Source organism: Sinocyclocheilus anshuiensis, unplaced genomic scaffold (assembly GCF_001515605.1).
Source record: "Sinocyclocheilus anshuiensis isolate Anshui unplaced genomic scaffold, SAMN03320099.WGS_v1.1 scaffold351, whole genome shotgun sequence".
NCBI lineage: Eukaryota > Metazoa > Chordata > Actinopteri > Cypriniformes > Cyprinidae > Sinocyclocheilus > Sinocyclocheilus anshuiensis.
The window spans coordinates 381,969-389,376 of NW_015552551.1; the positions used below are offsets into that span (position 1 = coordinate 381,969).

The following is a 7,408-nucleotide window of genomic DNA, read 5'->3' on the forward strand; positions in this document are numbered from 1 at the left end:
TAGTCTTTGCAACTTCAGGGATCTTATCTATGCACAATCAGCTTGTAACACTCCAAAGAGAAAGGAAAACTTGAAATCGCATCATATCACCCCTTTAAGCCACAAGACTTAATTCCAAACATGAAGCAGCTATTCAAGTCAGCAAGGAAACAAAACAGCTGCCAACAGATTCAAGTGGGATGGGGATTTCAGAGGAGGCTGTCAGAGAATGCCAGCGTGAGAGGGTGAACAGCCAAACGAAGACTATTCTCAGAGAGAAACTTCAATTGTACGCTCTGCAAAGATGAAAGAAAGAATTGAAAATTGAGCTATACAACAGAGAGAGACATAAAGAGATATGCCCTACTGGTTATTAGACAGGTACAACAAAGACAACCACTTAGAGACAGTCTGAATCCAGACACTAATTTAGACACATTTATAACACATTACAGTCCATAAAGAATACAGCGTCCCCTCAGCAAATGGTCCAGGGCCTTTCTTCTATCCATCTACTTAAAGGGCCGCCTGGAACATGAAATGTGAATTTAGTAGCCATGTATATATGACAACAATACCTTTTATGGATTATGCACAGTCAGACATGCTCATATCATCCACCTACATGAACAGGAGATACTATATATAATAGGCGGAGTAGTTCAGCGCTGAAATTGTTTTAGTGCTGTTGGAATATATAAATAAAAGGAAACAAATGATTTTGTCACAACAATCACAACAATATATAATTTATTTTGATTGTGAACACTGTGAGTACAGTGAGTACAAAAGTAATTTATTCCTGTGATTGCAAAGCTGAATTTTCTGCATCGTTACTCCAGTCTTCAGTGTCACATGATCCTTCAGAAATCATTCTAATATGCTTATTTTGATGCTCAAGAAAGATTTCTCTTGAGTATCAATGATGAAAACACTATAAACACTTCTGTGGAATACATTTCTTTTCAGGATTCTTTGATGATTAGAATTTTTAAAAGAACTACATTTATTTAAAATAAATTATAAAGGTCTTTATTGTCACCATTGTTCAATCTAATGAATCCTTGCTAGAAAAAAAAAATCCCCTACTGTCACAAAACTTTTAAAAAGTGATGTATATGTGAATTGACACCTTTTTTTAAATTCACATGAATTTATAAAATTATGGCTAAATACTAATTAAATAAATAATAAATAAAACGTAAAAATGCAGATCTGGGTGAACAAGCACTAATGACTGCACGAGAAAAGCATGTTGCAGTTACTCCAATACATGCAGCACAACCTAACTCGTCGGTGGATGTTTCTCTCAATACAAAGCAACACGTCATTAAAACTGAGGCTGAATTTTCTAAGACTTACTGTACAAGACACGATATGTGAAGTTCACAGTATCACACATCCAGCTAACAGCTTTAATGTCTGAAGCCCCGGGCATGTGCACTGACCTACAGACAGCACTACTGCTTATGGCCAGACCTAACAGCTTTAACTAGCATTGATGTGTGTGTCTGTGCATGCTGAAATCTACCAATGTATAGCATTCACAGCCTACTGGTAAACCCAAGCTGCAAGCATAAATTTTACTGTAACATGTATGAAGAAGTTACTTTAATAAGAAAGTACCATGATTTTAATGGGAATGCACCATGTTAATCATCGAGTATGAAAATGAAAATGTTTAATTGTATGTAACATTGTAATCTGGTTAATCTAGTATAATGGTAGACTCATGATCTACATATCGAGCAAGTACAGTGACTGAGGGAAAGCTTAATTCATACTGTAATGGACAGCAGAGTCTAATCCTCACTGCTGATGTAGTGTGATCGGAATGATTCAATAATCTCTGGTAATCCCGCACTAAGAATGGACACAATGAGAGGACAGAGATACAGGAAGGAACAGGCTAGAGTGACAACAGGAAGTTGATGACAACAGAGAGAGAAAAAAGCACTGTGACAGTGTGTCAATAAACCTTTTAATCTATTTATCTGCTGCACTGTAAACCCTAATAAGGTAGCAGAACTTTACATTTTAATTTTGCACTACACAAGCATGTTAATTGCAATCAAATTGAAATATTGGCTAAACCAACTCATACAATTAGATTGCATAAACATGTTAACTCATATTATATAACTCATATTAACTTTTACAGCCCATCGAAATTGCAACATAACAGAAACTCCTATAAATCCCATCATAACAGAGCATTAAACACTAACTAACACATCTCTCCCTATACACAAAATAACACTTAAATTCAACATTTATTCTCTTTATACAATCTAATGCAAAGCATACTGGGAACTAGAAATCCACTGCAACTCATTCAGTTTAAGTTCAGCTTATATGCTTTTTTCTTTGAAGTACAAGGATCTTTCAGTAATATCTGAGTGAAATGAAGCAATTTCATGTCATTAGAAATTAGACGAAAAGCCCAAATAAATAAAGATAATTTAAAGACAATACTGTAAATCACTGTGGCAGATGAGTAGATATTATAAAATGTGGCTGTCAATATATATTTTTTATTTATATAAAAAGTATTTATATTTTTAAATCAACATATTTTTTATTTTCTTCCATGTTGAGCATAAGCCTAACACCGACCAACAGTCACAGCAATCTTTTTTGCAGTCGATTTGTCTGAGGTTGATTAGTGACTACCTCACTATTTTTGTGTTTTGTTTTGCCTCAACCGCACAGCATTTTTGAAGACGCTGTCAATTTGCTTTTCACTGCCAGAAAAGAAAGCAAATTATATTTTAAGGGTCAATTTTTAAAACCTGACAAGAAAATTAAGAGATATGATGGGAAAATCATACAAAGCGGTCTCAGCATCTACTTTACAATCATCAACAGCTTTATATTGCAGCCATTAAGCCCTTAAGAAGGATCCAACAGAAGTGCACACACACACACACACACCCACACACACATACTTGTGCTAATGTGAGTGCAGATCACATGGAGGCAGGAAGCGGCGGACATTCATTCTCGACCCTGCAGTCATTCTACAAACATTCAACTCTCCTCTTTATCTCTGCATAGCATCTCATCTTGCCTCCTCACAGACTCATTTTAAATGCTTAATTTGGATTCATAATTAAAACCAGACAACCATGAAGGATTCCAAATAGTTTTAAAGACAGTAGACACCATTAGAATCTGCCCAAAGTTTACAAAAGAGTTCACTACGGATATCAAAAACAGAATTTTCTCCATATGCACAGCATAGCTGACAGAGAGCAAAACATCACTTCTCTCTTTCTCAATAGTCACCTCTTTCTTTTCTTTTTCAAAAAGTTATATACATCATCTCCATTAAAGGGGTCGATATGATGCGATTTCAATTTTTCCTTTCTCTTTGGAGTGTTACAAGCTCTTGGTGCATAAAGAAGATCTGTAAAGTTGCAAAGACTAAAGTCTCAAATCCAAAGAGATATTCTTTATAAAAGTTAAGAGTCAGCCACACCTACCTAAAACGGCTCGTTCTAACACGCCCCAACATACCTACGTCGCTCTGTGGGAAGATTTGCATAACGCCGCCCAAATGTTCACGCAAAGAAAGAAGGCGTAACTTTTATTCTCGCTGTAGTATTGTTACCGCAGCCATGAAGACGCTGTGTGCTTCGTTGTGAAAGCGAAACTACTTTGTTTGGTCTTCCAAAAGAGGACGACATCCGCTTCGTCATGCCTAGAGCTGATCCGTGCTGGTCGCTGAGGGAATACAACAGTATGTGAGGGGCGTAACATTTCCGTCTCACGCTTGAGGTATTCGGCCAATCAGAACGCACTGGATAGCTGGCCAATCACAGCACACCTCGCTTTTTCAGACCGATGAGCTTTGCAAAAATCGACGCGTTTCAAAAAGGCGGGGCATAGAGGAGAAACAATAATGTACAGTATGTGGAAAATAATGTGTTTTTTTTTTACTTTAAACCGCATAAACACATTTCATTTCACCAAATACACAAAATAATGTTCTTTTTAGCAGCATCATATGACCCCTTTAAGCACCAAATGCATGTCAATTTTCTGTTTTAGCAGTGAAATTTGCAGTGTCACTAGCACAAAAGCAGCAGTAAATACTTTTACATTGTTAAAAAGATTTCTATGAATTTCTATTGAATTTTCTATTTATCACAAACTGTCTTTAACATTGATTATAAGAAATGTTTCGTCAGTAGTACAAAATCAGCATATTAGAATGATTTCTGAAGGATCATGTGAGACTGAAGACTGGAGTAATGGCTGATGAAATTCAGCTTTGCCATCACAGGAATAAATTACATTTTAAAATATATTAAAATAGTAAACAGTTATTATAAACTGTAATAATATTTCACAATATATTCTTTAAAAAACATTAAAAATATTTCACACTTCTTTCAAAGACTACATTTTTTTTTATCAGTTTTAGCTTTTATTATGTTTTATTTTATGTTTGACAGACATGTGAAAGTACTTTCTTAAACTATACAGTACAATCTCAATATTTCTCAAATGTTGCTTACATGTTCGTTGCAAGGTACATTAGTGTAATTAAAGCTGAAACTAACCGTGATAAATGAAATGAAAGCGTGTCAGTTGAGGTCAGTGTGAAAACTGCATTACACGCTTGGGAATCAAGCTCGAGATCTGGATTCATTTAAAACTAAAAGCCAAATAAGCAGTATGGACACACTAAGACCACATCATTTTGTTCTAGATAACCAATTATTTCATCTAGAAACTAACCAAAGCCCTGTGAGACTTTCACCCAGTTGAATAGGGCGTAGGGTATTTTTAGTTTGTGGTCACACTGTCAAATCTCAAACTATACTTCTAATCCCACAATATCTAAAACACACATGTCCAAAAGAGAGAACGTGTGTTTAGTGTCAGGTATGAGTGTGTCAGTCTCTAATCCGGGTCACTTTAATTGAATAATGCAGATTATCTTGTCTCAGGGACGCTACTGTGGCCACAGCCACAGCCACACACTCTCACATATCACTGTTGTCATCGAAAGCAGACATACAAAACATCCTCATTCTACAGACTGTAAAACAAAAATAGCAGCAGGCACATTCCCTGCCAAATCCTGAGCTAACCTCTACTAACCCCTAGCTAGTGAATTTGGGCTTAGTGGATGGAGAGAGAGGTAGAAATGCCTCATTTTATTTACTCACACGGGCCGAGGGGTCGGGCTGGCGGATGGAGGCATGATCCGGTCCTACGGGGGTGAGGGAGGGGACCCAGATGTAGAGGAACCCATCATTCATGCCATGGGTCATCCAAGATGTTCCCCTCCATGCACTGCATAAGACGTCGCTAAGACCTCCAGCGCGTCCCCATTCACAGGTCACTGCCTGTCCAGAAACAGGGCAAGCAGTGCGGGTGGGGCATAAGGGGAGGAGCTTCTGGTGTTTTCCCATTTCCCATAACCAAATCAAGTTTATGGATCCACAGAACCAGCTGACAGGATGTGCTTGCCAACTACACATGTGAGATTAACCGCGCTGTGGGGGATCGGATCCATCTGGGGCATCCCAACTGAAAAAGCCCTAGAGATATTGAGGATGCATACACAGCACTAAATTTAGCCGATGGTAATCATCATTCATAAATGATGAATGCTGCAAATTCATGCTTGTCCTGAGAGCCTCTGGACCTCACCCAACTCACATGTGTGCCTCTAAAAACAGCCCAGCGAGGAGGAGGAGGACAGTTCTTACATACACACAGCTCTTCCTGCAGCATTAAAAGTCCTTCAAGCTGCTTAATGTAACACCTTTTCATAACTTATGACACACAAGAAATTACCATGTTCTCTGTGGTCTGGCATTTAAAGAAACAATGAAAAAGTTAAATGCAGAAGATGCAACAATAGTGGGGGTCTTCTGCACATTGTCCTTCCTGTTGGTTGGGCTGCCTGGCTGCTGTATCGAATACAAAAATTTTATTGAGGAGATTTACTCTCAGAGGACCACAAAGGATTTAGAGCTCTCAAAGCCTGACAGGGTGGATGAAGACAGACAGACCTGTGTTTGGACAGCTATTACTCAAGAACAGCTGAATCACATTTCCATCATCATGTGGGTGGGTGAGGTTTAGTCATGGCTGGAAGCAGGTTTTGCATATAATGTTTTCAGTAACACTTTATATACAAGGCTAAATTTGCATTTAGTAGTTAAATGCTTAAGATAACAAACTAATCACATTTTTTGCAGCATTTATTAATTGAGGTTAATGTTCATTTTGCTATTGTTCATAATTAATTAATGTACACTACCATTCAAAAATGTTGTTAAGATTTTTATGTTTTTGAAAGATGTTTCTTATGCTGCCAAGGATGCATTTATTTCAAAAATACAGTAAAATAGTAATGATGTGAAATATTATTTCAATTTAAAATAATATATTTTATATTCCGTGTCACATGATCCTTCAGAAATCATTCTAACATGATGATTTGCTGCTCAAGAAACATTTCTTATTAAACATTTAAAAAAATAGTTGTACTGCTTAATATTTTTGTGGAGCATTTTATCCAGAGTCTTTGATAAATAAAAAATATTGATTTTTTATTATTTTTTATTTATATGTTTTTAAATAAATAAAAAACATCTGTCAATTTTGATCAATTTAATCTGTCCTTGCTGAATAAAAGTATTAATTTCTTTCAAAGAAATCTTACTGTCTCCCAACTTTCAAACAGTATCATTCAACCTAATACATAATGTTAATCATTTACAAAACCTGAAATATAAAATATATATTAGTATATGTTTAGTATTAGTATATGAAATGAATATTATGCTGTAAAAGTTTTATTAATTGTTAGTTTAATATAGTGCATTAACTAATAGTAACAATCTTGAGGTGAACTGGGCGTTTGGCTACATAAATGTACACAGGACATTGTCTTCTACATAGAAAATAACTAATACAGATGCAAAAACTAGACTTCATTTAACTGGAGATCTTGTTTGGGAGATCTTGTTTGATTGCAAGAAATTGATGTGCTTCTCTGAGCACATGTTGTGAAATTTGCCTGTGTAATTGTGTCACCCTTCATCTGGGCAAATCCAATTAAGAGCACTGGAGGCTTGAAAAGAGGAGCTGGAAAACATCTCGACATGGACTGACTGCATGTGTGTGAAAGAGAGAGAGTTTACAAGCTCTGTGCACAGAGTAATGGCTTTGACTGTGATAAAAATGTAATTTTCACGGTTTTCTTAGTAGCAAAATCAGGGAGGAGAAGTAAAGGCCCTATCCCACGGGACGCGGCAAGCGATGGAACTGCAGCTTTCCTCTTGTAGTGGAAGGATTTTGTGCAGTTGAGGCGGTGGTCGCGTTGCGGTCTCGGAGCGGACGTTGCCATAGTTACAGTTGTCCACATCACCGTTGTATTGACTAAAAAATGAATAAAACATAA

The 7,408-nt window shown here is 36.7% G+C and overlaps 1 protein-coding gene across 4 annotated transcripts in view; it reads right to left on the bottom strand.

Annotated features, from left to right (window-relative positions):
• Positions 1–7,408, bottom strand: part of LOC107664416 (calcium/calmodulin-dependent protein kinase kinase 1-like) — an 86,222-nt gene that overhangs the window by 53,833 nt on the left and 24,981 nt on the right. Inside the window, exon 1 of one of the 4 annotated variants that reach the window (XM_016454979.1) lies at positions 5,160–5,339. The exons of the other annotated variants lie outside the window; for them this stretch is intronic. The gene's annotated coding sequence lies outside the window, so the exon portion shown is untranslated. Of the gene's footprint in view, positions 1–5,159; positions 5,340–7,408 lie in introns of those variants that run through there. 4 annotated transcript variants of the gene reach the window in all.